General features: G+C 31.3%; 1 long non-coding RNA gene across 1 annotated transcript in view; it reads left to right on the top strand.

The window, feature by feature from the left end:
- The window catches only part of LOC119604256, a 137,530-nt gene that overhangs the window by 63,712 nt on the left and 47,805 nt on the right, over nucleotides 1–26,013 (top strand). The window contains exons 2-3 of the long non-coding RNA XR_005231501.1: nucleotides 5,914–6,255; nucleotides 15,628–15,844. This is a non-coding gene — a long non-coding RNA (uncharacterized LOC119604256). The remainder of the gene's footprint in view (nucleotides 1–5,913; nucleotides 6,256–15,627; nucleotides 15,845–26,013) is intronic.

The following is a 26,013-nucleotide window of genomic DNA, read 5'->3' on the forward strand; positions in this document are numbered from 1 at the left end:
AAACATGGAGATTCTTTTTAACTCAATTTCTTATTTCTCGTAGGTGATGAGCGTTTACAATGATGGTCCATGGATTTGTTATATTTATTGCCTTTTATGGTTTTAAAGAGTATTTTAATTTGTAAAAATAGTTTCAAAAGAAGATAAAAATTCTAACCAAAAAGAAAATTAGTACAGATAGAAGAACGGAGTATAGATTAAACTATAGCCTACTAGACTGTAGGCTAGTTTATAGTCTAATCTATAGTATAATCTATAGTAAAGTGTATAATCTAGTCTATAGTCTAATCTATATTCTAAACTATAGTCTAGTCTATAGTAGTCTATAGTCTATAGTCTAGTCTATAGTCTAGTCTATAGTCTAGTCTATAGTCTAGTCTATAGTCTAGTCTATAGTCTAGTCTATAGTCTAGTCTATAGTCTAGTCTATAGTCTAGTCTATAGTCTAGTCTATAGTCTAGTCTATAGTCTAGTCTATACTAGTCTATAGTCTAGTCTATAGTCTAGTCTATAGTCTAGTCTATAGTCTAGTCTATAGTCTAGTCTATAGTCTAGTCTATAGTCTAGTCTATAGTCTAGTCTATAGTCTAGTCTATAGTCTAGTCTATAGTCTAGTCTATAGTCTAGTCTATAGTCTAGTCTATAGTCTAGTCTATAGTCTAGTCTATAGTCTAGTCTATAGTCTAGTCTATAGTCTAGTCTATAGTCTAGTCTATAGTCTAGTCTATAGTCTAGTCTATAGTCTAGTCTATAGTCTAGTCTATAGTCTAGTCTATAGTCTAGTCTATAGTCTAGTCTATAGTCTAGTCTATAGTCTAGTCTATAGTCTAGTCTATAGTCTAGTTTATAGTCTATAGTCTAGTCTATAGTTAGTCTATAGTCTAGTCTATAGTCTAGTCTATAGTCTAGTCTATAGTCTAGTCTATAGTCTAGTCTATAGTCTAGTCTATAGTCTAGTCTATAGTCTAGTCTATAGTCTAGTCTATAGTCTAGTCTATAGTCTAGTCTATAGTCTAGTCTATAGTCTAGTCTATAGTCTAGTCCTATAGTTCTGGTCTATAGTCTATTCTAATGTCTAGTTATAGTCTAGTAGTCTAGTCTATAGTCTAGTTCTATAGTCTAGTCTATAGTTCTAGTCTATAGTCTTAGTCTATAGTCTAGTCGATAGTCTAGTCTATAGTCTAGTCTCTAGTCTAGTCTATAGTCTAGTTCTAGTCTAGTCTAGAGGTCTTAGCTTAAGTCTAGTCTAGTCATAGTTCTTAGTCTAGTCTATAGTCTAGTTCTATAGTCTAGTCTAGTTATAGTCTAGTCTATCGTCTAGTCTATAGTTCTAGTTCAATAGTCTAGTCTATTAGTCTAGTCTATAGTCTAGTCTGTCATAGTCTCGTCTATAGTCTAGTCTATACGTCTAGTCCTATAGTCTAGTCTATAGTCTAGTCTATTAGTTCTAGTCTATAGTCTTAGTCCTTAATAGTCCTAGTCTTATAGTCTAGTCTATAGTCTATAGTCTAGTCTATAGTCTAGTCTATAGTCTAGTCTATAGTCTAGTCTATAGTCTAGTCTATAGTCTAGTCTATAGTCTAGTCTATAGTCTAGTCTATAGTCTAGTCTTATTCTAGTATATAGTCTAGTCTATAGTCTAGTCTATAGTCTAGGTCTATAGTCTAGTCTATAGTCTAGTCTATAGTATAGTCTATAGTCTAGTCTATAGTCTAGTCTATAGTCTAGTCTATAGTCTAGTCTATAGTCTAGTCTATAGTCTAGTCTATAGTCTAGTCTATAGTCTAGTCTATAGTCTAGTCTATAGTCTAGTCTATAGTCTAGTCTATAGTCTAGTCTATAGTCTAGTCTATAGTCTAGTCTATAGTCTAGTCTATAGTCTAGTCTATAGTCTAGTCTATAGTCTAGTCTATAGTCTAGTCTATAGTCTAGTCTATAGTCTAGTCTATAGTCTAGTCTATAGTCTAGTCTATAGTCTAGTCTATAGTCTAGTCTATAGTCTAGTCTATAGTCTAGTCTATAGTCTAGTCTATAGTCTAGTCTATAGTCTAGTCTATAGTCTAGTCTATAGTCTAGTCTATAGTCTAGTCTAGTCTATAGTCTAGTCTATAGTCTAGTCTATAGTCTAGTCTATAGTCTAGTCTATAGTCTAGTCTATAGTCTAGTCTATAGTCTAGTCTATAGTCTAGTCTAGTCTATAGTCTAGTCTATGGTCTAGTCTATGGTCTAGTCTATGGTCTAGTCTATAGTCTAGTCTATAGTCTAGTCTATAGTCTAGTCTATAGTCTAGTCTATAGTCTAGTCTATAGTCTAGTCTATAGTCTAGTCTATAGTCTAGTCTATAGTCTAGTCTATAGTCTAGTCTATAGTCTAGTCTATAGTCTAGTCAATAGTCTAGTATATTGTCTAGTCTATAGTCTAGTCTATAGTCTAGTCTATAGTCTAGTCTATAGTCTAGTCTATAGTCTAGTCTATAGTCTAGTCTATAGTCTAGTCTATAGTCTAGTCTATAGTCTAGTCTATAGTCTAGTCTATAGTCTAGTCTATGTCTAGTAGTCTAGTCTATAGTCTAGTCTATAGTCTGTCTATAGTCTAGTCTATAGTCTAGTCTATAGTCCTAGTCTATAGTCTAGTCTATAGTCTAGTCTATAGTCTATAGTCTAGTATATAGTCTAGTCTATAGTCTAGTCTATAGTCTAGTCTATAGTCTAGTCTATAGTCTAGTCTATAGTCTAGTCTATAGTCTAGTCTATAGTCTAGTCTATAGTCTGTCTATCGTCTAGTCTATGGTCTAGTCTATGGTCTAGTCTATGGTCTAGTCCTATAGTCTAGTCTATAGTCTAGTCTATAAGTCTAGTCTATAGTCTAGTCTATGTCTAGTCTATAGTCTAGTCTATAGTCTAGTCTATAGTCTAGTCTATAGTCTAGTCTATAGTCTAGTCTATAGTCTAGTCTATAGTCTAGTCTATAGTCTAGTCTATAGTCTAGTCTATAGTCTAGTCTATAGTCTAGTCTATAGTCTAGTCTATAGTCTAGTCTATAGTCTAGTCTATAGTCTAGTCTATAGTCTAGTCTAGTCTAGTCTATAGTCTAGTCTATAGTCTAGTCTATAGTCTAGTCTATAGTCTAGTCTATAGTCTAGTCTATAGTCTAGTCTATAGTCTAGTCTATAGTCTAGTCTATAGTCTAGTCTATAGTCTAGTCTATAGTCTAGTCTATAGTCTAGTCTATAGTCTAGTGTATAGTCTAGTCTATAGTCTAGTCTATAGTCTAGTCTATAGTCTAGTATAGTCTAGTCTATAGTCTAGTCTATAGTCTAGTCTATAGTCTAGTCTATAGTCTAGTCTAGTCTAGTCTATAGTCTAGTCTATAGTCTAGTCTATGGTCTAGTCTATAGTCTAGTCTATAGTCTAGTCTATAGTCTAGTCTATAGTCTAGTCTAGAGTCTAGTCTATAGTCTAGTCTAAATAGTCTAGTCTATATTCTAGTCTATAGTCTAGTCTATATTCTAGTCTATAGTCTAGTCTATAGTCTAGTCTATAGTCTAGTCTATAGTCTAGTCTATAGTCTAGTCTATAGTCTAGTCTATAGTCTAGTCTATAGTCTAGTCTATAGTCTAGTCTAGTCTATAGTCCAGTCTATAATCTAGTCTATAGTCTAGTCTATAATCTAGTCTATAGTCTAGTCTATAGTCTAGTCTATAGTCTAGTCTATAGTCTAGTCTATAGTCTAGTCTATAGTCTAGTCTATAGTCTAGTCTATAGTCTAGTCTATAGTCTAGTCTATAGTCTAGTCTATAGTCTAGTCTATAGTCTAGTCTATAGTCTAGTCTATAGTCTAGTCTATAGTCTAGTCTATAGTCTAGTCTAAATAGTCTAGTCTATATTCTAGTCTATAGTCTAGTCTATATTCTAGTCTATAGTCTAGTCTATAGTCTAGTCTATAGTCTAGTCTATAGTCTAGTCTATAGTCTAGTCTAGTCTAGTCTAGTCTAGTCTAGTCTAGTCTATAGTCCAGTCTATAATCTAGTCTATAGTCTAGTCTATAATCTAGTCTATAGTCTAGTCTATAGTCTAGTCTATAGTCTAGTCTATAGTCTAGTCTATAGTTTAGTCTATAGTCTAGTCTATAGTCTAATCTATAGTCTAGTCTATAGTCTAGTCTATAGTCTAGTCTATAGTCTAGTCTATAGTCTAGTCTATAGTCTAGTCTATAGTCTAGTCTATAGTCTAGTCTATAGTCTAGTCTATAGTCTAGTCTATAGTCTAGTCTATAGTCTAGTCTATAGTCTAGTCTGTAATCTAGTCTATAGTCTAGTCTATAGTCTAGTCTATAGTCTAGTCTATAGTCTAGTCTAGAGTCTAGTCTATAGTCTAGTCTAAAGTTAGTCTATAGTCTAGTCTATAGTCTAGTCTATAGTCTAGTCTATAGTCTAGTCTACAGTCTAGTCTACAGTCTAGTCTACAGTCTAGTCTATAGTCTAGTCTATAGTCTAGTCTATAGTCTAATCTATAGTCTAGTCTATAGTCTAGTCTATAGTCTAGTCTATAGTCTAGTCTATAGTCTAGTCTATAGTCTAGTCTAGTCTAGTCTAGTCTAGTCTAGTCTATAGTCTAGTCTATAGTCTAGTCTATAGTCTAGTCTATAGTCTAGTCTATAGTCTAGTCTATAGTCTAGTCTATAGTCTAGTCTATAGTCTAGTCTATAGTCTAGTCTATAGTCTAGTATATAGTCTAGTCTATAGTCTAGTCTATAGTCTAGTCTATAGTCTAGTCTATAGTCTAGTCTGTAGTCTAGTCTATAGTCTAGTCTATAGTCTAGTCTACAGTCTAGTCTATAGTCTAGTCTATAGTCTAGTCTATAGTCTAGTCTACAGTCTAGTCTATAGTCTAGTCTATAGTCTAGTCTATAGTCTAGTCTATAGTCTAGTCTATAGTCTAGTCTATAGTCTAGTCTATAGTCTAGTCTATAGTCTAGTCTATAGTCTAGTCTATAGTCTAGTCTGTAGTCTAATATCTATTCTAGTCTATTGTCTAGTCCTTAGTCTAGTTTATAGTGTAGTCTGTTGTCTATAGGTGTATTCTGAGGTTTTTAAAACTAACAGATTCGTAAATATGTATATAACTAGTTCCATGGACGGCAGTGTTATGCATTGATTTACGTTTTTTTTAAAGAAAGATTTGTTTAAAATAGTTTAAATATTTAATAAAAATGGCATTAAAATTAACAAATTTGTATAACTCTTAAAATGTAAAAAGTTGAAACAGATTCAAATCGTATGTAGTTAAAGGGGGATAAATGAATTGGGCAATTACTGGTTACAGGTATTTCTGGTGGGAAATTTCCTATAATTAATTAATGATTTACATAAATAAAAAGACAAAGCTGACAGGCAGTCATACAAAAAGTCACAGTTACCGAAAAATAATTCCATAAACATAAAATAGTGATGGCGATATTGGTATTAAGTAATGAAATTTACATAGAAACCTCCTTATCACAACCCAGTTTTGGGTCAATCAATATTGAAAAGAAAATATCATTTAATAAATTGTAAATAAACAAAATAAATTTAATGCCTAGTCAAGGATGTGGTGGTTTCTTTTGTGAAAAAAAACTTAATATGCTTTACTTAATATAGTTTTATTTTTGTTAATAATTTATGGAGAATTTTATTTAGTTTATTCAGGTACAACTAAGTACTTGCTTAATATTTATTGTAACTTTTAAATATTTCGAAAAAGAAAACCTCTGCAAAATATAAGAAACTATTTACTTATTGTTAATTTAACCCTGAATAAAATATGCTGTGTTGATTTCAACAATTTCAACAATCATTTGCAATTAAAGACACAATAATCAAATTTAGTTGGCATATTAATGATTGTCTTCTGCTGTTTTGTATCTTTTTAGCACTCAATTTGCTTTTGTAATCAATTGCCACAATAATTGGAATGAGGCACAGATCAATACAACAAATTAATCTTTCAAAATAATAAATTAAGAAAAACCAAAAATCACAAAATAAGAAAAACAAAAACATAATGAAAATGATACTACTACCAGTACTCACTTGTTTTTTTTAACCAGAAATCAAGTTGTATATATTTCGTTGACAGTTGACCGTGTGCTCATCCAGCATAAAATCCCACAAACTGCCTAAAATCAAAATGATCTTCTTTTTTAATTCATTTCATGTGTGGATGGAGGCAAGCATTAAAATCTCAGATCTAAAAATGAGAAGAAAAAAAACTGGTATGTATTATTTTTAACTTCATATTTACAAAAATTAAAAACAAAATAAATCAAAATATTATAATACGTTTAGGAAATAACCACGTGCCAGTGATTTAATACTTTACATGGCAAACAAAATGCATCTTTATTACAAAAGTGCTGTCCTAATTATAATTTATGTAAATTCCAAACAAACTTTAGTTATTTCAAAAGAAAATCGTTTGTATGTAGTAAACAGAGAGACACACATTAGTTTAGACTATAGTCGAGACCTCCATTTATTTACTTAAGACTATAGACTAGACCATAATAAAGACCATATTTTAGACTGCAATTAAGACATGATTATAGATTTGACTACAAACTAGACTATAGTTTTTAGTACAGACTATAAACTAGGTTATAGTGCAGACTGGACTACAGTCTTGATCATAGTCCAAAATAAAGACTAGATTATGTCCAGAATATAGACAAGACTATAGACTAAAATATAGACTAGACTAGGTTATAGACTAGATAATAGACTAGACTATAGACTAGGCTATAGACTAGATAATAGACTAGACTATAGACTAGACTATAGACTAGACTATAGACTAGACTATAGACTAGACTATAGACTAGACTATAGACTAGACTATAGACTAGACTAGACTAGACTATAGACTAGACTATAGACTAGGACTATAGACTAGACTATAGACTAGACTATAGACTAGACTATAGACTAGACTATAGACTAGACTATAGACTAGACTATAGACTAGACTATAGACTAGACTATAGACTAGACTATAGACTAGACTATAGACTAGACTATAGACTAGACTATAGACTAGACTATAGACTAGACTATAGACTAGACTATAGACTAGACTATAGACTAGACTATAGACTAGACTATAGACTAAGACTAGACTATAGACTAGATAGACTAGACTATAGACTAGACTATAGACTAGACTATAGACTAGACTATAGACTAGACTATAGACTAGACTATAGACTAGACTATAGACTAGACTATAGACTAGACTATAGACTAGACTATAGACTAGACTATAGACTAGACTATAGACTAGACTATAGACTAGACTATAGACTAGACTATAGACTAGACTATAGACTAGACTATAGACTAGACTATAGACTAGACTATAGACTAGACTATAGACTAGACTATAGACTAGACTATAGACTAGACTATAGACTAGACTATAGACTAGACTATAGACTAGACTATAGACTAGACTATAGACTAGACTATAGACTAGACTATAGACTAGACTATAGACTAGACTATAGACTAGACTATAGACTAGACTATAGACTAGACTATAGACTAGACTATAGACTAGACTATAGACTAGACTATAGACTAGACTATAGACTAGACTATAGACTAGACTATAGACTAGACTATAGACTAATATAGACTAGACTATAGACTAGACTATAGACTAGACTATAGACTAGACTATAGACTAGATTATAGACTAGACTATAGACTAGACTATAGACTAGACTATAGACTAGACTATAGACTAGACTATAGACTAGACTATAGACTAGATTATAGACTAGACTATAGACTAGACTATAGACTAGACTATAGACTAGACTATAGACTAGACTATAGACTAGACTATAGACTAGACTATAGACTAGAATATAGACTAGACTATAGACTAGAATATAGACTAGACTATAGACTAAACTATAGACTAGAATATATACAAAACTATAAACTATACTATAGACTAGAATATATACAAAACTATAAACTATACTACAGACTAGAATATATACAAAACTATAAACTATACTATAGACTAGACTATAGACTAGAATATAGATTAGACTATAGACTAGACTATAGGCTAGACTATAGACTAGACTATAGACTAGACTACAGATTAAACTATAGACTAAACTATAGACTAGACTATAGACTAGACTAGACTATAGACTAGACCATAGACTAGGCTATAGACTAGATTATAGACTAGACTATAGACTAGACTATAGATTAGACTATAGACTAGACTATAGACTAGACTGTAGACTAGACTATAGACTAGACTGTAGACTAGACTATAGACTAGACTATAAACTAGACTGTAGACTAGACTATAGACTAGACTATAAACTAGACTATAGACTAGAATAAACTAGAATATAGACTAGACTATGGACGATTTTCGGAAATTAGGCTAGAAAATAGTTTAGACTATAGGCCAGACTATAGACTAAACTATAGCTGCTACTATAAACAAAAGTGTAGTTCAGATATATAGACTATTGTGCATACTATAGACTAGACTGTATTCCTATAAGCAAGACCATAGTTTTACTTTATTTCCGACCATCAGCACAGAATATTTCCAGCATAGACCGGCTTATATGCAACCGCTTCAATTATAGTATTTAAACTAAACACAAAACTCTTTCAAAATCCATTAATACATTGCCAAATGTACATAGATGTTACACCTAGTCCCACCTCCCCGTAAATGGCAAACAATTTAATATCGATTGTGTAAATTTATGCTAATTTATTTTTAGTAGTGCTAAAACTACCGCCTTGATCATTTTTGCACTCACACTCAAACAAACCAGTAGATAAATCTTTAAACTAAATAAATACCAAAAAATTATGAAAAATCATTTAAGGCTACAGCCGGTGCTGATAATGGCCATAAAATGATGCATCACTGGCAAGCACAAGTCACAACGCGATATCAATGGTGATGAATTGTTGCAAATACATTTTTAACAATTTGCCGTAATAGACAATTTCATTAAATTAATGACAGTTTGCAAACAGCAACATGTATTTTGGAGGAGAAAAAGAAAAAAACTCAACAAGATAGTTAAGTACGTCTGTCTGCCTGTCTGTCTGTCAGCTGCAATAATAAACGCATTTTAAGTTGCCTCTTGCCACAAATTAAGCCAGTATGCAACATACTGCTATGACTACTTTTGGTGTTTTCGATACTTAAGTGATTTTGTAAGTTGTGGGTTGTTGCTTGTTTGCTGTATTAACAAATGTCAAGTGTAACTTTTTTTTGCTGAAGTTTGGTACTGGTTTTCTCTTCTGCTTTTTTAGTGGTGGTAACCAGTATATGGCATGATTTGGTCATAAAAAAGTCTTTCTAACACTTTTTGATTTGGCAACTTGCATTTGAGACGTGATAGTTTAACAGTTAAAGTTCAGCCAAAGTATTATGACATGTGTCCTGTGAAGTCAAAGTGTTAGATTTTAGGAAAAATTTTTGTTGGAATTTTTTAAAGAAAATTGAAAATGTGTTTTTTTATTTGCTTAAACAACCTCATTTAAGCCAAAATATATGTGGGAAGATTTTTTGCCATAAATATTCATAATTTTTTTTTGATAACTGACACACGCTTTGTCGCCGTCATGGCTCCACCGTATTTAGCACTTTTGGTCGGGTTTCGTTTTTTTTTTAATGTTTAAATAATTCTCTGCTGATTTTAACTTATTATTGCTTATTTCGTTTAATAATTAAAGATTTTATTACTTTTAAATGTGAGCTTTAAGATTTTTGATTATTTATTTTTAAAAAATGCCATAAATTTGAGAATTTTATTAAGACATTTAAATTGATATTCTGCCACTAAATAATGATAAAATTCTCTAAGAGCTTAACTTTTAGTACCATATTGTTTAGAATAGAAATATTAAATAAATACTGTTATTATTATAATTTTTAAAAAGAAACAAGTAATAACTTATAGTCGGATGAGGTCGACCATATAATACCCTACACCAGTTATAAAAATAAAATGTCATTTAGTTTTCATAATAAAGCATTTAAGTGGAATTGTAGCTTGCCTCAGGTATAAATAAAATTGTGGACATTTAAGTCACATTTTGAAGAGGGCTTTGTATAGGGGCTAGGGTCCAATGAGGTCCTATCATTATAAAATTCATCAGAATCATCAAGGCTAGTATAGAACTTGCAGCTTTTTGTCGAGAAACGAGATACGGGGGGTTCAGTTGAATAGGGGCTAGCTGAAATAATGGACTGATGACCATTTCAATAGGCTTAGTCTCTGGTCCAATAGAAGATCATGTGCCAAATTTCATTAGCTTATCTTCAAAATTAAATTGATTACAATGTTTACATGGACGGGCGCTCAGACGGACGGAAATAGCTATGTTAGGATGATGAGAGGATGTATACTACATCAAATCCGAAAAAATACACCTAGGCCACTAGTGGGTCTGTTGTGCGCTCTTTTTCATGAAAAAAAACAAACAAAAAATTTTCACTGAATGAATTATTTTTCAGTGTTCAGAAACTCAGTAATTCAGACGTAATTCCTTAAAATCTGGCAATCAGTGTTAGTCAGGAATGTTATTTCCGGAATAACATCACTGCCAAGATACTTGGATCTAATTTCGACGAATGCCTGACAGTGGCAAAGAAATTGCTAGAGAGTTTCACTGTCCTTTCCACACGCTCTACATTCGTCTGAATCCACACGTCCAATTTTGCATAGATGTGCTCGTAATCCTGTGTGTCCACTCAGAATATGTACCATCATACTAACTTTTGAGGAGATTTCTCGTCTTGCTCTCATCAGGATCACCCCATAGGATCTTTATGGTTCTACCCACCGTTTCATTATTCCAAGAGGCCTTATGGGATTCTCTCACCCATATTTTTAGTTCAGCTTTTGTTGCGTCGAATGGTTTTGCGTTTGTCAGGTTAACTGCCTTGAGCTCCCTTCCCTTTAAAGCTATTACATTTCGTTGCCGACTACACCCGAGTGGACTGGTACCCATATGATGTAAACCTTACCTCTGCGAGAGTATTCAATAAAAGCTTTCTTACAATCCAATACGGTCTGGCTGTCGGTAAATATATTAAGCGCTGTGGGCGCCATATTTATTCTAATCCAATTTACGCATTCCGTTATTGCACGGACTTCTGCCTGGAAGTTTGTGTTATGATTTGGTAAACGGTGGTATATTTCTGTTTCTGGGTCTTCAATATAGAACTCCAGCCCCACTTTGTCCCTCAATTTAGAGCCATCCTTGTAACAACGGATTCCTACTGGTATTTGCTCTAATGTTCCGCTTGGCCAAGACATTCTATCTGGAATCAGCGTTTCAAAGTTTCCGACATATTCTGTGTCTGGTATGCGATCAGGCACGTCCGATGATTGTGTATAACCTCTTAATGTGTCCAGTGTACATTGATGACATGTCCTATAACCGCTTTTGGCCAGTCCATCAGATTATTGAAGCCTAAGTCCACCAGATTATTGAAGCATAAGTCCACCAGATTATTGAAGCATAGGTAAAATTCCACTTTTATAAGCCAATTTGTCATAGTAGGACTAAGACCCCATTTCTGCCTATAGTTCTCCTACATATCGCCCAGCACCGATGTGCCTTGTTGATCCTATCCTCGCTCAACATTGCAGCCTCCTCAGCTCTTCTACACAAGTAATTTGGATCCTTTCCCTTTAAAAGTATTACGACATCGTCTGCATAGCAGACAGGTCTATGTCCTTTCTCGGTTAGGGTCCTTAGGAGGCTATTAATCGTGATAACTCAGAGTAAAGGTGACAAAATAGCTAAATCGACTTAAAAAAATGATTCTAAGAAAAAGTACAAAAAAGTTCGCTTTTATAGGTTCTTATTTACTGCGGGCTCTTCAGGCTTAATTCTATGTTTCTAACTTCAATATTAAAGAAAATCCAAAAATTCAGAAAGTACCAGTTAAAGAACGAAGAAGTACCAAAAAGTCCTCCATTTTTGGTTTTCATTTACATCGGGCGCTACATGCCTTCCTATAGATTTTTGCTCGGTATGAAATTATATGATGTTGCTGTTTTCTCATTTTGTCAAAGAATGCACAAAAATTCTAATGTTTCGATGACATTTTCTCGAAAGTATATCTGACAGTATTATTGAAGATTTGGATACTGAAGATATTTGAAGTCTTCAGAAAATAGATTTTAACAAACATAAAGATAGACACACAGACGGACAGATAGACAGTTAGACAGACAGACAGACAGACGGATATGGCTTAATTGACTACGCTATCTATCCAGAAATGTATATAAGGATCGAAAAATTATATTATAGAAATTACAAACAGAATAACAAACTTATATATATATCCTTCCCACATATGTAGGTGAAGAGTATAATAAACAACAAAAAATCAACAAAAATTATTATAAACATTAAAAAGTTAATGAATTTCAAAACATATGTGATATTTTTAATTAAATGTGAAGTTCAAATGCGTTAATATTCATATCAAAATGACAAATTCGAATTAGTATTTATGGTCATAAATTAAAATGGAATTAAGTTGAAATTTTGTAAACTAAATAAACAAGAAAAAATTCTTAATTTAATTTTTTTTATGATTATTACAATATTTTTCCTTATAAAGCAAAAGCTCATAAATACAATTAACTGCTCTTGAAATAATAACTATTTGATTTAAAAAGACTCTGCATTTAGTCTCTAAACTGGAAATGTTTTCTTACTTTTGAAAAAATTTACATGTTTTTAATCCGCCTTGTTTTAGTCGATATAATGCTAGAAAAATTGCGCAATTTTCCTGACATCAAGGCAAATATGAATTCATTATTATTACTATTATTTCTGCATTTTTTTTGTTATAATTAATAACAACTTTTAGTATTTAATGTTATTTTTTAGTAAGAGAAGACTAAACAAGTTTTGTTTCTTTTTTGTTTATAAACTATTCTCATTATCTAGTACATTACATACATATTTTCATCATATTTATTTAAATGAAGTTAAAAGAAAACGTTATAATTACACTGCTAAACATATATTTTTGCAATTCATTTCTTTTGTTTATAGTTTTTTTATTTATGAAGAAAAAAAAATTAAATTCTATTGTAAAAATTTGGAGTTTCAATGAAATATTTAATAAAAATTTAAATTTTCGATAAAATTTTTTTTTAATTTTGAATTTTTGTTTAAAACTCAGTTCTAGTTCAGTTCTAGTTCAGTTCTAGTTCAGTTCTAGTTCAGTTCTAGTTCAGTTCTAGTTCTAGTTCAGTTCTAGTTCAGTTCTAGTTCAGTTCTAGTTCAGTTCTAGTTCAGTTCTAGTTCAGTTCTAGTTCAGTTCTAGTTCAGTTCTAGTTCAGTTCTAGTTCAGTTCTAGTTCAGTTCTAGTTCAGTTCTAGTTCAGTTCTAGTTCAGTTCTAGTTCAGTTCTAGTTCAGTTCTAGTTCAGTTCTAGTTCAGTTCTAGTTCAGTTCTAGTTCAGTTCTAGTTCAGTTCTAGTTCAGTTCTAGTTCAGTTCTAGTCAGTTCTAGTTCAGTTCTAGTTCAGTTCTAGTTCAGTTCTAGTTCAGTTCTAGTTCGTTCTAGTTCAGTTCTAGTTCAGTTCTAGTTCAGTTCTAGTTCAGTTCTAGTTCAGTTCTAGTTCAGTTCTAGTTCAGTTCTAGTTCAGTTCTAGTTCAGTTCTAGTTCAGTTCTAGTTCAGTTCTAGTTCAGTTCTAGTTCAGTTCTAGTTCAGTTCTAGTTCAGTTCTAGTTCAGTTCTAGTTCAGTTCTAGTTCAGTTCTAGTTCAGTTCTAGTTCAGTTTCTAGTTCAGTTCTAGTTCAGTTCTAGTTCAGTTCTAGTTCAGTTCTAGTTCAGTTCTAGTTCAGTTCTAGTTCAGTTCTAGTAGTCTAGTCAGTTCTAGTTCAGTTCTAGTTCAGTTCTAGTTCAGTTCTAGTTTCAGTTCTAGTTCAGTTCTAGTTCAGTTCTAGTTCAGTTCTAGTTCAGTTCTAGTTCAGTTCTAGTTCAGTTCTAGTTCAGTTCTAGTTCAGTTCTAGTTCAGTTCTAGTTCAGTTCTAGTTCAGTTTCTAGTTCAGTTCTAGTTCAGTTCTAGTTCAGTTCTAGTTCAGTTCTAGTTCAGTTCTAGTCAGTCTAGTTCAGTTCTAGTTCAGTTCTAGTTCAGTTCTAGTTCAGTTCTAGTTCAGTTCTAGTTCAGTTCTAGTTCAGTTCTAGTTCAGTTCTAGTTCAGTTCTAGTTCAGTTCTAGTTCAGTTTCTAGTTCAGTTCTAGTTCAGTTTCTAGTTCTAGTTCAGTTTCTAGTTCAGTTCTAGTTCAGTTCTAGTTCAGTTCTAGTTCAGTTCTAGTTCAGTTCTAGTTCTAGTTCAGTTCTAGTTCAGTTCTAGTTCAGTTCTAGTTCAGTTCTAGTTCAGTTATAGTTCAGTTCTAGTTCAGTTCTAGTTCAGTTATAGTTCAGTTCTAGTTCGTTCTAGTTCAGTTCTAGTTCAGTTCTAGTTCATTCTAGTTCAGTTCTAGTTCAGTTCTAGTTCAGCTCTAGTTCAGTTCTAGTTCAGTTCTAGTTCAGTTCTGTTCAGTTCTAGTTCAGTTCTAGTTCAGTTCTAGTTCTGTTCTAATTCAGAGTTAGTTGAGTTCAGTTCAGTTCTAGTTTTAGTCTAGTTCAGTTTGTAACACATCAAAATATTGATTTTAAGACATTGTGGACGATCCAGCCATAACTTCCCGACTGTCTATTTGTTAAAACTTTAAATTTTTCACAAATATTCTCCACTCTACAATAAAGACGGATTATTTAATAGTGAAAATGGGTATCGGTCCACAATTTCTCCTAGGCCTCATAAAAGTGAGCCCCGAAAAATAGTTTGGATGTCATGAATATCTTGATTAAGCAGCAGTCAGTAATGATGAAATGGTAGGCATCGGACCATAACTTGTTCCAATATTCTGGTATTTATTTAAATTCCTTAAAATTTATGACAATAGAATAATTAAGAAAACCAAACAAATTAAATCACCCACATAAAATACTAGGGAAATAACAACAAACATAAGTATTTGTTTTTTTCACAGTTTAATGCATACTTACTAGCTTCCATCCAACATATTCATAGTTTTATTTTAATATAAAAAATAAAGAAAAAACAAAAAAACTAAAATAAATTATTAAATAAATTCCAAAGATATTATAGCAGAGCTGTTGAACAGGTTATAGTGTTTAAAAGTATGTGGATATTTTTTTTTTCTGTTTGTTTCACACAAATATTCAAACATAACTTGGCGTATCATCCATTTATTTATGTTTATCCGTATATTTTATATGTTTTTTTTTTTTCAAAATATTGGATCTTCTTTCTTTTAATTTTAAATCAAATTATGATAAATACTCTTATGTAGATGTATGTATGTATGAATGTATGTATGTATTGTAGTTGTTGTTAGTATTTGTCTGTTGAAATCTTTCACACATTAATTATGTTATTTTATGATTGTTTTCAATCAAATTAATATAAATTTGCTTTGTTTTATGCAAATATGTACAAAAACTATTTATAATTAATTAATTTGTTATTTGTTTTTTTTTTTTCTAGCTTTTGTCTTTGCTGTTTTTTTTAGTTTTATTTGTATTGTTTATGGGAGGAGTGGAGCATAGGGAGAGGAAGATTTTTTTATTTATAGTTGTTATTTTAAGAGGATTTAATTGAGGAAGCCGACACCAACACCACCAACAACCAACCAACTATCATCATCAATATGGATTCATCAAAAGCCATCAACAACAATATCATGTCGCAGCATTTTTTTATGGTGAGTTAAAATTTTTATTACAGTTTTATATTAATGTCAAATCGTTTTTAGTATTGATTAGCAACAAATTGAAAATTGTTTAAAAGGTGTTTGCGAAAAATTAAATAATCTTTATGTTTATGATTAATTCATTATGGTTTTTGGTGGCGTTTGACAAATAGTTATAGCCACTCCTTGTAAATAAGTTGGAATTACCGATAAAATAAAATAAATTTATTTAAATGATAAAATCTTCCAAGAAGAAATGCTGGCGGCGGCGTTAACAATCGTTAATATTTGTGCAATATTACAAAGCTTTAGCAAATCATAAATATTTTATTTCTGTTACAGTTTTATTTATTATCTATTTTAACATATTTATTGTTTTAATCCAGCTGATTAATGATGATATTGTTGTTTTGACACATATTTTTCCAGCACTAATTTGAAATTATATTTGAAATTATATAACGGCTTAAAGTGGTGCCGTTTATTAATACAAAAATTATAAAAAATATGCAAAAATTGAAACTGAAAAAATCTATATAAAAAACATAACTAAACTGTTCAAATAACATATGATTTTTTTGTTATTGTGGACCTAGTTAAAACACTATGTTCCCACGGCATCGTCTATTACTTAATACGCCTTCTAAATTACTACTGCCAATTACTCCGTTCATACGATAAATTTATCGTCATCCTACATTTCTTGAATTTGATTAGTAAAAATATTTTTCGATGTTTTTATGAAATATTTAAAAAATATATAGTCTAGTCTATAGTCTAGTCTATAGTCTAGTCTATAGTCTAGTCTAGTCTAGTCTATAGTCTAGTCTATAGTCTAGTCTATAGTCTAGTCTATAGTCTAGTCTATAGTCTAGTCTATAGTCTAGTCTATAGTCTAGTCTATAGTCTAGTCTATAGTCTAGTCTATAGTCTAGTCTATAGTCTAGTCTATAGTCTAGTCTATAGTCTAGTCTATAGTCTAGTCTATAGTTTAGTCTATAGTCTAGTCTATAGTCTAGTCTATAGTCTAGTCTATAGTCTAGTCTATAGTCTAGTCTAGTCTATAGTCTAGTCTATAGTCTAGTCTATAGTCTAGTCTATAGTCTAGTCTAGTCTATAGTCTAGTCTATAGTCTAGTCTATAGTCTAGTCTATAGTCTAGTCTATAGTCTAGTCTATAGTCTAGTCTATAGTCTAGTCTATAGTCCAGTCTATAGTCTAGTCTATAGTCTAGTCTATAGTCTAGTCTATAGTCCAGTCTATAGTCTAGTCTATAGTCTAGTCTATAGTCTAGTCTATAGTCTAGTCTATAGTCTAGTCTATAGTCTAGTCTATAGTCTAGTCTATAGTCTAGTCTATAGTCTAGTCTATAGTCTAGTCTATAGTCTAGTCTATAGTCTAGTCTATAGTCTAGTCTATAGTCTAGTCTATAGTCTAGTCTATAGTCTAGTCTATAGTCTAGTCTATAGTCTAGTTTATAGTCTAGTCTATAGTCTAGTCTATAGTCTAGTCTATAGTCTAGTCTATAGTCTAGTCTATAGTCTAGTCTAGAGTCTAGTCTATAGTCTAGTCTATAGTCTAGTCTATAGTCTAGTCTATAGTCTAGTCTATAGTCTAGTCTATAGTCTAGTCTATAGTCTAGTCTATAGTCTAGTCTATAGTCTAGTCTATAGTCTAGTCTATAGTCTAGTCTATAGTCTAGTCTATAGTCTAGTCTATAGTCTAGTCTATAGTCTAGTCTATAGTCTAGTTTATAGTCTAGTCTATAGTCTAGTCTATAGTCTAGTCTATAGTCTAGTCTATAGTCTAGTCTATAGTCTAGTCTATAGTCTAGTCTATAGTCTAGTCTATAGTCTAGTCTATAGTCTAGTCTATAGTCTAGTCTATAGTCTAGTCTATAGTCTTGTCTATAGTCTAGTCTATAGTCTAGTCTATAGTCTAGTCTATAGTCTAGTCTATAGTCTAGTCTATAGTCTAGTCTATAGTCTAGTCTATAGTCTAGTCTATAGTCTAGTCTATAGTCTAGTCTATAGTCTAGTCTATAGTCTAGTCTATAGTCTAGTCTATAGTCTAGTCTAGTCTATAGTCTAGTCTATTCTATAGTCTAGTCTATAGTCTAGTCTATAGTCTAGTCTATAGTCTAGTCTATAGTCTAGTCTATAGTCTAGTCTATAGTCTAGTCTATAGTCTAGTCTATAGTCTAGTCTATAGTCTAGTCTATAGTCTAGTCTATAGTCTAGTCTATAGTCTAGTCTATAGTCTAGTCTATAGTCTAGTCTATAGTCTAGTCTATAGTCTAGTCATAGTCTAGTCTATAGTATAGTCTATAGTCTAGTCTATAGTCTAGTCTATAGTCTAGTCTATAGTCTAGTCTATAGTCAAGTCTATAGTCTAGTCTATAGTCTAGTCTATAGTCTAGTCTATAGTCTAGTCTATAGTCTAGTCTATAGTCTATTCTATAGTCTAGTCTATATTTTGGTCCATAGTCTGTCTATAGTCTAATCTATAGTATGTCTATAGTCTAGTCTATGGTCTGGAGCTATAGTCTAGACTGTAGTCTAGTGAATAGTCTATAGACTATAGTCTAGTCTATAGTTAAGTCTCTAATAATCTTGTCTATAATATGTGCATGTATTCTCACTTAATTAAGTAAGAACATCCGATCTTTACCACAACAATAACAGTTTTTCTAGTTTTAATAAATTTTGAACTTAATTTGTACAATTAAAGCTGATTTGTCATTGTAATTTTAACTAAATTAAAGACAAAATCTAACTTCCTATTTGCCTTTAAATTAGTAACGCTTCTTACAGTTGCAGTTGTCATTAAAACACCTTAATGACCGGCTATGAAAATGAAATATATGTAGTTTGTTTAAATAATAAAAAAAACACACATAAATAATTATAAAACATATGTATGTACCTATGAATGTGTGTATGTCCATTTTGAATGAAAACAAAAGTCATTGAGGAAAAATCACAAACAAACTAATTTAAAAATTCTTAAAAACATAAAAATCCAAGAAATATTAAATAAAATACTAAAATTGTCTAACAAAATTGCTAATAATTCATAAAACTACAAGATGATAAAAATAATGAAAGATTTTAATGATGAGTGAAACATAATTTAAAAAAAAATAAACCTTAATATAAAAAAACGCTTATATTTTAAAATAAAAGTACTGCCATGTCCAGAGCACTTGTTCGAATGACAAGAGATTCTTGAAAATTTAAACGGCGCCCAAGCATATGTTATGTTGCTCATGAGGGACAGACACGGCAAAAAGAATTGTCAAAATGATCTTAGGGAATGCATGTGTGGGTTAAAATAAGTTTCTGTTTTTCATTTTATTTATAACTTTTAATGTTGTTTTGTTTTATAAGTTTTCAACACGCATCATCAGACGCGTCTGTATAAATTTTCCAAAATTTTAAAAAAAAAAGGTGACAAGTGCGTTGACATGCTGCTTACTGATTTGTAGCTGCTGATAAATGTTGCTTAATTTTTATAGTCTGCACGGAAGTGCATCATCAATATCATCATCATCATCGTCATGCATGCATGATACAAAGTATTTCTTTAACAAATGTATTCGAGTAGTTACTTATGTCGTCGTTTCATGTACAGAATGACAGTCGGACAAACAATTTGAATTTTTTCTTTTTTTTAATTTGTGTTTTAAAAATTTGTCAAGGTCATCATTGTCGTTGTTGTGATTCGAAATGATCATGGCGATGATGTGTTTGAATAGTGTGAGTACTCACTAGCTGATTGCGTGCCATCAACTATTTAAAACAACTTAAAAGTGTTGGCAATAAATGTAGTCTACATGTGTAAACTATTGCCACTTGGTGTTATGCATATACATATTGTTGTTCTTGTTGTTGTTATTAAGCTAGACCAGAAAAAATTAAACGGAATTCATGGCTGTAGATCTGTTAATAAGGCTCCAATTGAGAAAATAGCCGAATATCTGTTATCACTTGAATTTTCCATTAAATTTTGATTTTTATGTGAAAAAACCAAAATTGGCTGCAGATCATTAAAAATCACTCCAATTGAAGATCGGTGATCACTTCAACTTTCGATCAAAATGAAACGATTCACTGATCTTCATATTTTCCATCAAAAGTCAATTTTTATATAAAAAAAATTAACATGAGCTATAGAACCTTAAATATACCACCGATCTAGAATGAAGCGAACATCAATGATCAGTTTTCTATCAGCGTCTATAGATCGTCAATAGATCTTTGAATCGAATCGGGGCAAATATGGACTAGAATATAGACTGGACTATAGTCTATACTATAGACAAGTTTATAGACTACACTATAGAATAGACTGTAGACTCTACTAAACTATAGATTATACTATAGACTAGTTTATAGACTATAGACTAGAGTATGGACTGGACTATAGACTAGAATATAGACTAGACTATATACTAAACTAGAAACTATTGAGGGTCTATTGAGGCCCGATCTGGCAAGGTCATCAAGTATACCTTAAGGTGGATATAGGACGAATATTTGTGTGTGTTATAAACATCAGCAGAAACCCCATATACCCTACCCACTAAAGTTGTGTAGGATATAAAAACCAGCGATCGAGGAAGAAGTGAAAATCTGCGATCACTTAAATTTTCTATTGAAAAATATGTTAGTGTGTAAAAACTATAATTTTGTATTTAATAACATTTTCGATTTAAAAGATTTTTTTTACAATTTATTATAAAAATATTTTTTAATAATTATAAATTTTATTTAATTTTTTTTTTATATAATAAAACTCGCATAAAAACGAAATTTTAATTTTTATCAAAATTTATTTAATGATTAAATTCAATATTTTTTTCGTTGTCTTCTTAACATTATCAAATTTAATTTATCGCCTATAAAAACACATTAAAAAGGTCAAAATTTTAATGAAAATTCTATTAAACGCCATCGATCGTCATCTTTTTGCAGCACCGCAATATTTGTAGCAAACATCCATTTAAATCTGGCAAAATGTTAATAAAAATATAAACAACACACGCATAAAGCCAGTAAAACTAACAGCAGCTTAAAAATACCCCTCCGCCCCTTTAGCAAAGAATACAAAACAGTAAAAAACTGTTAAGCTCATGCAGTTAAGTAAAACGTGTACTTTACTTGTACTACTTGTTTTCTCTTGTAGATAAAAGAAGAAGTCCTAACAGTAGCTAGCAAAACCAACAAGTAATTTTCATCAGCTCTATACATCTATAGCTGCTGAGATGACGTTTTAAGACAAGCTTAATAGTAGAAGAAGTATGATTTGAACAAAAAAAAATTTATTCATACAAGATTACTATCATTTACAAGATTGCGTGCTGAGTTAGATTTGTTGTTAACGTGTTTGAATTAAGTTTTTTTTTTTTACTTTTTTGTTAATAAGTTTTCGATATTTGTTGTTATTGTTGCAGAAGCTTGTAATGTAGACAGTAACAAATACTTTGTGCATGTTACTTCTAATAATGTTCTTTTTTTCCTTGATTCTTTTAAATGAAACAAACATGTTGGAAGTTGTTTGTTAGAACTTAATAGGAAATTTAAAAGAATTAACACTTCAGTCCACAGTCTAGACATCCAAATACTATACAAAATTAAGGACTATGTGTAGACAAGACAAAACTAGACTATAGACTAGACTATAGCAGACTATTAGACTATAGATATATAACTAGACTATAGACTAGACTATAGACTAGACTATAGACTAGACTATAGACTACGACTATAGCTAGACTAGACTACTAGACTATAGACTAGACTATAGACTAGACTATAGACTAGACTATAGACTAGACTATAGACTAGACTATAGACTAGACTATAGACTAGACTATAGACTAGACTATAGACTAGACTATAGACTAGACTATAGACTAGACTATAGACTAGACTATAGACTAGACTATAGACTAGACTATAGACTAGACTAGACTAGACTAGACTAGACTATAGACTAGACTATAGACTAGACTATAGACTAGACTATAGACTAGACTATAGACTAGACTATAGACTAGACTATAGACTAGACTATAGACTAGACTATAGACTAGACTATAGACTAGACTATAGACTAGACTATAGACTAGACTATAGACTAGACTAGACTATAGACTAGACTATAGACTAGACTATAGACTAGACTATACTAGACTAGACTAGACTATAGACTAGACTATAGACTAGACTATAGACTAGACTATAGACTAGACTATAGACTAGACTATAGACTAGACTATAGACTAGACTATAGACTAGACTATAGACTAGACTAGACTATAGACTAGACTATAGACTAGACTATAGACTAGACTATAGACTAGACTATAGACTAGACTATAGACTAGACTATAGACTAGACTAGAGACTAGACTATAGACTAGACTATAGACTAGACTATAGACTAGACTATAGACTAGAATTAACACTTCAGTCCACAGTCTAGACATCCAAATACTATACAAAATTAAGACTATGTGTAGACAAGACAAAAACTAGACTATAGACTAGACTATAGACTAGACTATATACTAGACTATAGACTAGACTATAGACTAGACTATAGACTAGCCTATAGACTAGACTATAGACTAGACTATAGACTAGACTATAGACTAGACTATAGACTAGACTATAGACTAGACTATAGACTAGACTATAGACTAGACTATAGACTAGACTATAGACTAGACTATAGACTAGACTATAGACTAGACTATAGACTAGACTATAGACTAGACTATAGACTAGACTATAGACTAGACTATAGACTAGACTATAGACTAGACTATAGACTAGACTATAGACTAGACTATAGACTAGACTATAGACTAGACTATAGACTAGACTATAGACTAGACTATAGACTAGACTATAGACTAGACTATAGACTAGACTATAGACTAGACTATAGACTAGACTATAGACTAGACTATAGACTAGACTATAGACTAGACTATAGACTAGACTATAGACTAGACTATAGACTAGACTATAGACTAGACTATAGACTAGACTATAGACTAGACTATAGACTAGACTATAGACTAGACTATAGACTAGACTATAGACTAGACTATAGACTAGACTATAGACTAGACTATAGACTAGACTATAGACTAGACTATAGACTAGACTATAGACTAGACTATAGACTAGACTATAGACTAGACTATAGACTAGACTATAGACTAGACTATAGACTAGACTATAGACTAGACTATAGACTAGACTATAGACTAGACTATAGACTAGACTATAGACTAGACTATAGACTAGACTATAGACTAGACTATAGACTAACTATAGACTAGACTATAGACTAGACTATAGACTAGACTATAGACTAGACTATAGACTAGACTATAGACTAGACTATAGACTAGACTATAGACTAGACTATAGACTAGACTATAGACTAGACTATAGACTAGACTATAGACTAGACTATAGACTAGACTATAGACTAGACTATAGACTAGACTATAGACTAGACTATAGACTAGACTATAGACTAGACTATAGACTAGACTATAGACTAGACTATAGACTAGACTATAGACTAGACTATAGACTAGACTATAGACTAGACTATAGACTAGACTATAGACTAGACTATAGACTAGACTATAGACTAGACTATAGACTAGACTATAGACTAGACTATAGACTAGACTATAGACTAGACTATAGATTAGACTATAGACTAGACTATAGACTAGACTATAGACTAGACTATAGACTAGACTATAGACTAGACTATAGACTAGACTATAGACTAGACTAGACTATAGACTAGACTATAGACTAGACTATAGACTAGACTATAGACTAGACTAGGCTAGACTATAGACGTAACTATAGACTAACCTATAGACTAAACTATAGACTAGACTACAAACGAGACTTTATTCTAATATATTAACTAAACTATAGACTAGACAATATATAGTAAACTACAGACTAGTTTAGATACTAGTCTATAGAGTGAACTATAGATTAGACTGGAGACTTTAATATACTTCACTTTAGACTGGTCTACAGACTGGACTAACGACTAGTCGCCAGACCATAAGACTTTAAACTAGATTATACTTTGGAATATACTATAGAATAAACTGTTTACTAGACTAGAGACTAAACTATATCTAAATTCAAAAATCCAATTGTAGTCTCAGTTCTTTTAAACTTCTGTTTTGAATAAATTATATTTCTATTTTCAAACACTATCGCCAAATACACACGTACTCCGTGTGAGGTGTCATTTGAAGTGCATCGGAAAAAACAATTTTTGCTACTAAATTCCTCTCTACAAGACTTGAATATTTGTTCGATTCTGCGTGCTGGTATGTTGGATTGTCTGTTTGTCTGTCTATTTGAATTTTTGATGAGTTGTTGTTGTTTTTTTTCCCCAACTACCACTGAACATGCGTATTTTTCTTGTCTACAAGTAGTAATAGTCTGTCTATAAATTCAATGTGTGTGTCCATTCATCCACTCAACCAATCTATCCAACCAACCAACTATCTATTTAAAACTTTTCAACATCCGTCCATATATGATTGACTAAAGCACGCGTCATACAAGTATTTGCAGAGATGCCAACAGAAAAAATAAAATAAAACATGACGCACTAAATTGTTGTATAAATACTAACTAATTTTATTTCTACAAATAAAAACACTGATGCATTTTTTTTTAATGATCACTTCTTAAATCTTTGTTGGAGTGAGGAAAAATTTATTGTTTCTTTTGTTAATGCATTTTTATAAATTTTATTTTCTGGAATCATTGTCCATTGTGGTTTTAAGTATTGTTAAAATAGACAATAAGTAATTAACTATTCTTTACTAATAAAATTTTATTATTTTAATCTTGTATGTTTAGTTTAGTAGATGACTCACTTTAAGGAACTTGTTTTGTGGTCAAATATATCATCATGCATTTATTGATCTTGTATTTCCCAATATGATTCAATTTAGAAATATTCCATTAAACAAATGGTAAATGTTTCATTTTAAAGAATTTGACCTTGTTGTTTTTGTTTTAGTATAGTCGTCTAGTGTCATTGGCCATTTGTTTGAATGTTTATTTCAAGAAATTGTGAAAATTTTCAAATTAATTTAATTGGAATTTTATGTTTCGTATTGTTATGATGACACACTACATAGTAATTTGATATGCATTTTTTATTATTTGTTTATGTTTTGTGCATATTTTATAGAAAATTTTATTGACTTAAAATAGAGTTAAAAAATATAAATTAATTAAAAAACTTGTTAGAAATTATTGGACGATATAGAGTTGTTTACCTTTAGAGGGTTAAGGGGTGTCTACACATATTAATTACAAGACTATTACACTATAGACTATTAAGTAAACTATAGACTAAACTATAGCGGAGACTATAGACTTTACAATAGATAAGACTATGGACTAGATTATAGACTAGACAATAGACTAGACTATAGACTAGGCTAAAGACTAGATTGGATTGGATTATATACTAGACTATAGACAAGACTATGGATTAGACTATAGACTAGGCTACAGACTAGTTTATAGACTGGACTATATTCTATACACTAGACTTTATATTAAGCTATAACCTACGCAATATACTAGACTATAGACTAACCTATAGACCAAACTACAACCTTAACTGTATGGTAAACTATAGACTAAACTACAGACTAGACAATGGATTAACTACAGACTAAACTATAGACTAAACTGTGGTCTAATCCACAGACTAGACTATGGACTAAAGTACAGACAAAACTTAGACTATAGATTACTCTATTGAGTAGACAATAGATTGAACTACAGACTTTAAACTAGACTCTAGACTGAAGAATAGACTTTAGACTAGACTATAGACTAGACTATAGACTAGACTATAGACTAGACTATAGACTAGACTATAGACTAGACTATAGACTAGACTATAGACTAGACTATAGACTACTAGACTAGACTATAGACTAGACTATAGACTAGACTATAGACTAGACTATAGACTAGACTATGACTAGACTATAGACTAGACTATAGACTAGACTATAGCTAGACTATAGACTAGACTATAGACTAGACTATAAACTAGACTATAGACTAGACTATAGACTAACTATAGACT

Source organism: Lucilia sericata, unplaced genomic scaffold (genome assembly GCF_015586225.1).
Source record: "Lucilia sericata isolate MDLA Ls3-8-SP2 unplaced genomic scaffold, ASM1558622v1 Contig000375F_arrow, whole genome shotgun sequence".
In the NCBI taxonomy this organism is placed as follows: Eukaryota; Metazoa; Arthropoda; class Insecta; order Diptera; family Calliphoridae; genus Lucilia; species Lucilia sericata.